The sequence below is a fragment of the Meleagris gallopavo genome, chromosome 12 (genome assembly GCF_905368555.1).
Source record: "Meleagris gallopavo chromosome 12, MGAL_WU_HG_1.1, whole genome shotgun sequence".
NCBI classification, from domain to species: domain Eukaryota; kingdom Metazoa; phylum Chordata; class Aves; order Galliformes; family Phasianidae; genus Meleagris; species Meleagris gallopavo.
In genome coordinates this window covers 3,036,267-3,042,354 of record NC_139415.1, presented here as the reverse complement: position 1 = coordinate 3,042,354, position 6,088 = coordinate 3,036,267, and positions in this window count along the sequence as shown.

Sequence of the window (6,088 nt, the reverse complement as noted above, 5' to 3'; positions counted from 1 at the left end):
CAGGTTGCTTTCTCAAATCCGGATGCCTGCTTCTTTCCTTCTTCTGACCTGTCACTGTGCAAGGGGCATCGAAGAACAAGTCCTGTGATCACTGGGGCTGTGATTCAGCAGAATGAGACAAAACCAGGAGAGCTCTTTGCTCTCTTTCTGGTTGCACCTCTGAAGGATGATCAAGGAGAGAAATTGTTTTTACTTTGAACTGGTAGAGGTTTGCTTTCCTTGTAGAAATTCTCGCTAACCAAGCACAAAGCACAGCTGTATTTACAGGACAAATAATGCCATGATTATAACTATTGCTTACTGTCATCACACCCAAACACATCAGACCTGATCAGAGAGCCAGGAGAATCTGATAGATTTTACTCATGTTGGTCGTAAAAAAATATGAAGCTGCAGAAAGCTGCTTTTCTCCTGTCTTCTCACTTGTGACATTACTCTGATGGACCAGGAACTTGCCTGTTCTTCAGTGTTTGAAGATCTACAGCTAGACAGTAGAAATACTACTTATTGCAGTGCAGTCTCCAAGCTTATCTGACTAATTTTCAACTTTGCAAAAATCATTTATCTGCTTCACGTCATTCAATCATAGCAGATTGTGAAATAGTTCAGAGGTAGCACAGTGTATGTCCCAGTCACTGAACTGCTAGATCCAAATCTCGATTGTCCTGGGACATTTATGGCAAACAAATAACTTTGCCTCTTCATGACTCACAAAGCTATGCAGAGGAATCCCCTCAACAGGATTCATCAGTTGCTGTGGAGAAAATAGCTACCTGTTCTGTGTATCACACTGTGAGCTATAGCAGCACAACAGGAGAGAAACAGAGGATGTTTTCTGTCTCCTCTGCTCTCTGACAAGTCACACCTTTATCTAGGATTAGCATGCAGTATATGATATTGCAGCTGAAAAGGAGGATCTCTTCCTTCCACACTTCAACCTTCAGCCAAACCCTATTTCCAAGATCTTGTCTCATTTGGTGCCAATTAAAAGCACTGCATGACAGCTTGCAATGAAGCACAAAATGAAACTAGTTCACTTTGTTTTGGAATTAGGTGCTGCTACCCACTGATGAGAATGAAATCCTAGGGGAATGACAGTCATATATCTTTAATTTCTATCTTTGAAGAGTCACATTATTATTCCCCTCCCTCTCCTCTCCCCCCAAAATATCAATGACAGGAGTATCTGGATTTGTTTGTGTAATCAGCTGTGCCAAAAGGACTCCATAAAAAGCGCCAGGCAGGACTTGCTCAAACCTTCTCAGTGGTGTGAACAAAACTGTTTATTGCCACATCAAGGCTCAGAAGAAAGGAGCTTTGTCTTGTAAAACATGCTGGCTCATGCCATACCCTTGCAGCAGCAGCAGGATCCCACCAACACTGCTGGATGTTTTACCTCCAACTCCTGACTCTGGAGAGAGTCAGAAGGTGGTTGGTGGGTGTGGGGACCAATTCAAGCAGAGGGGGCAAGTAGCAGACTTGGGTAACACAACTGTTTTGCCATTCACAGAATCAGAGAATGGCCAGGGTTGGAAGGGACCTCAAGGATCATGAATCTCCAACCCCCCTGCCACATGCTGGGCCACCAACCTCTCCATTTAATATTAGACATTCCAGAAAATTGCTGCTCTTGACAGTTAGCTTTTCTGCCCTGGCATATGGTCTGTGAGGATTTAGGAAGGTATTGGTATCAACCTCATTGGTTGTCTAGAGCAATTGAGTGCACTTAATGGAACCAGTGATGTTTATGTTTCATTTCTAGCAAGAATTGTGCAAAGCTGTCATGCTGCTCCAGCAAATATCCTTCAGAAATCTTTCCCATCAACTGGAAAATACCAAGTTAGGTTTCCATCCAGTTGGCAACTGCTGTTCAAGTAGTAAAGTGTGAGCTGTGAATCCGGGTTGTAGAGGTTATGATTGAAAACAGATTCTTGAGATATGAGCTACTCAGCATAACTGAGAATTCTCTTCTTCCAGGATTTAAACTGTTCCCCCAAGCTTTGTTTACAGTCTGGCATGAAAGAAGTTCCTTTCTTTAGTAATTTCAGTATGGAACCCTCATCTTACATTACCTTACATTAGAGTTACTGGCACATGAGTAAATTCATGTGATGGGGACTAGAACTGGTTCAGGGTGTTAGTTTTATGGCTCATTCTTAAAATACTGCAAAGGCCAAATTGCATTTTGCGAGTCTTCCTGGATTTAAAAGCTCTTCAAATCTAGGCACAGAAGACTTTGAATGATTTTACTGGCCAGAGGCTTTGCAGTCATCTCCTGCCCTTCTCTTCTTTGCTGAGATTGGGCCCCTCAGGGAACATGGAAGTAGAGCAATGCCAGTGTGACCAACAGAGACAGTTTTATTCACTTTTTGCATTAAAAAAACCGTGAATGCACCTCTCCCCAGATGAGGTGTTGGGAGCAGAGTAGGGCTGCTGTAGCCAGCATCTACAGAAACTTAGTGTCACAGTGTGTGAACCTTAAACAGTTATTTGGCAGAGTAGGATCCTCAAAGCTGCGGGTAGCCATTCTGTGCGCTTGGGAGTGAGGGGTTTTATAGGCAGACACCAGGACAATGGAGCACCTAAGGGTTACACAGAGGGTTTGTTGACTGCTTAATAGTATTTGGATGCCTGAGAAGGGCTCCAGTGCATTTATGGATCTTATTTTCTAGATCCAATTCAAAGAGACTCTTTGTGAGGCCTGAGATGGAGCAAACAGTGGGGCCAGGGACAGTTAAGCTCACAGCTATGTGTGTCAGCAAACACTGCCTTCTCCAGAGATGCAGGAATTTCCTTTCCCTTGCGCTTCTATGTTCTAGATAGCACTTTCTCACTCAGCCTGGAAGCACTCGGTTGTTACAAGCATTTTGTGGTGACCGCTCACTGCATGACTGCTGTCTTGCAAGTCTCTCTGCCCAAGTATCTGGGCTTCTGAGGTCTGCTAGTGACCAGTGGCAACAGCCAAATGGCCGTTGGTCTTTGTTGCTATGAACTTTATGACTGTACAAATCAATGCATTTGGAAACTCTTCCTTTATGGTTAAATAGAGTTGTATTTCTCCACACAAAGCCAGCAGGGTGCAGATAGCTGAGAAGGTGGGAAGACTTCCTCCCTAGAAGACATAAAGGCCTTGTCTTGCAGCTGCCTCTGCAGTTCCGTTAGTTTAAGGTTACAGCACAAGTGAATATTCAGTTTCTTAAATGTAGGTGTCTACAGTGATTTTAGATATCCTGAGTATTCATGACCTCTGCACAACACTAGCATATAAAACAGGCTGTGCATGAGATCTGTGCCTTTTTGGAGAGGCAGCGGCAGACCAGGGACGAAACCTGAGGGCATTACAACATAGGTGGCTGTGATGAGGCAGCTGACTTCCAGCCAACATGTCTGCAGGCTTGGGGCCATGCTGTGCGGACTGATGATAACTGCCTGCTCCAGTAAGACAAAGCAGGGGTTATGCAGATACCTGCACCTACTTGGAGTATGTGTAACATCTCACGAAAACAAAACTTCTCTACACATGTGGAACACTAGGAATACAGCAGCCATATTTTCTGCCCTAGGCAAGAAGAGTTCATTTTAGGATTCTCCTTTGATTTTCCATACTTTGTTCTGATGCCACTCTCATAAAATTTGTATTGTTTTTCTTTTCTACAGGAAAAATAAATATCCTAACCAGTAAACAGATCAGGCAGTGAAGCTCAATTAAAAAAAAAAAATCTACTGTGGGAAACTCAGTAATAATAAAAAGTTCTTAGCCAGAAATGTGGCATTACTTTGAATTATTCAGTTCACACATATCTGTACCACCAACTACTATTGTACAGAAACAGAGCTGAACCCCTGCGTGCTGCATGCCCTGGAGAGCTAGTGCTGCTGTAGTTCATTCTTAGTGCAAAGAGATCTATTTCTGCTGACAGGAAGTCCAAATGCCATGGGGCTACAGAATCCAGAGCCCTGTTAAAATATGGGCTGTCTGAATATCACCCTGTCAGAAGTGGAACAACGTATAGTTTTCTCTTTGATATTACAGATGACTGGCTGAGGAGTTTGGTGAAAAAGTGCTGTTTGTAATAATGAAGGAATAGGTGGAAACAGATGCCATACCACTTATTGGTCATTCCTTCATTTCAGCAGTCCCCACATTACCTCCCAGAACATGAAGCCAGTTTGGATCTGAGGCAGAAAATACCACCTGGATTCTTGAAATTTCAGTTCACTCTCACTTGACTTTTGCAGCACTCTGATAAATCAAAGTTCTGAGAGTTCTGAAGCTGGGAACTTGTCCTGTAACTCTCATGCTGTTTCCATTTGAGGGCCTGTAGTGACAGTCCTCCAACATGATCTATGGCAGGCACTCTGTTGTTTTGCCATCTACTCAAAACAAAAAGGAATCTGGCAGCTACTTGGGTTTACAGGCTTGAGTATAATTTCCCATCAGAATGTGCTGTATGGTCACACACTGTGACAAAGGAAAGGAAGATGGTGAGGCTTGAGATGGTTTCTGTGGAGGGAATACCACAGTCTCCTACCAGACACTGCTGTCTCCTGCCCAAACCAGCTGCTCCTCACTGGGAGAGGCAGCTCAATCGCTCAGACAGGAAGGAGGTGAGATTGCAGGTGGCTGACTGAGCAACATATCCTTAAAGGCTCTGTAGATATGTATCTCCATGTCATTCTTCACAAGATTTCACCATAGGTCTGATGAGTTCACTCCATTTTCAAAGGGCGAAAGCTTTCATGTCTAAGTAGCTGCCTCTGCTGGGAGATAAGGGGACAACTGGAAATCAAGTGATCTCCTGGAAACTGGAGGTAGGAATAGCTGTAGGGGATCAGAGAAAAGTCTCTCTCCCCTCGTGTCCAGTGCCTAAGGCCCTTCTCTGAGACCCCAGTGAGCCTGCATATCCCTTCAGCAGGCTGGCAGACATACAGCTGGTCTGCCTCATGTCTTGGAAACACCTCCATCTGCTTGAATCCCAGCCCTCACCTTTGTGTGTCTCACTTACACAGGGAATGGCAGCATCCATCAAAAAGACAAAGGGAACTTCCACTGAAATCACCCCTTTAAATGCATTGAGAATTTTTGGCATCCCAAGATGGGCTGAGACAAACAGCACCACTAAAATCTATGGTAGTTTTAGTGGGCAAGGAGTTGCAGATTCTACTTAATGTGAGTAACATAAAACATTTTATCTCCTTTTGTATTTAGCTTCTACCCTGCCTGGTGACACGAGCCTGCAACACACACCCGCAGCATGAGAGCTTAGCTTAGCATCTCTGGAGAAAGATCAGTGATTTAAAGCAATCTTGATGGAAAGCAATGTTATCAGTGTTAGAGAGACCTGAGCACTGATTTATTGTCCATGTCAATGCTGAGATTCTGGTGCTATTAGGAGGTTGCTAGTGGCTGAAGTTATTTCTTTCCATTTCTCTTGCTGCAGCTGGGAGATTTTTAAAATGTTCCATATGTGGAAATTTATGTAAAATTGACACTGTGCAACTATACGGTGCATAGAGAGTCTGGAACAACTGAATAATGATATTAATTTGCAGATGATCCCACATAGGGTGTGCCAGGACATCAGCCTGTGAGAAGTCTGTGTGTCTGAAACATGCACCTAATAACTCTCACAGCAGTTTTTAACAATGAGCTTATGCAGTCTGTGGCAGGGCTAGAGACTGAGAACATATTGCAGTTATTACAGAGGCTGAAGTCCAAGTTCCTTTTCAGACACGTCACCAGTAATGTGTTTTAATCAAAAGTATTTTAGTGAAGTAAATTGGAATCATCTGGATCTGACTGGCATCATATTCTCTCAAGTGTGATTTATTTCCTCATTCCCTTAATGAACCGATAGGAATATTTTGTGATGGACGTGAAGAATATTAAAAAATCTGTAATGGGCTCTGTTAGTACAGTCTAAACAGAAATGTTATGGTCACTGGCTTTGTTGCAGCGGGTCATGAAGCCACAGGGAAGCTGTGGGAATGGTCAGTGCTGTAAAAAGGACTGAGGTCTCTCCTTTGCCACTGCTGAAATTACAGCAAAGTGAATAAATCCACTGATTTATTGCTGGCGTTTTGTCCT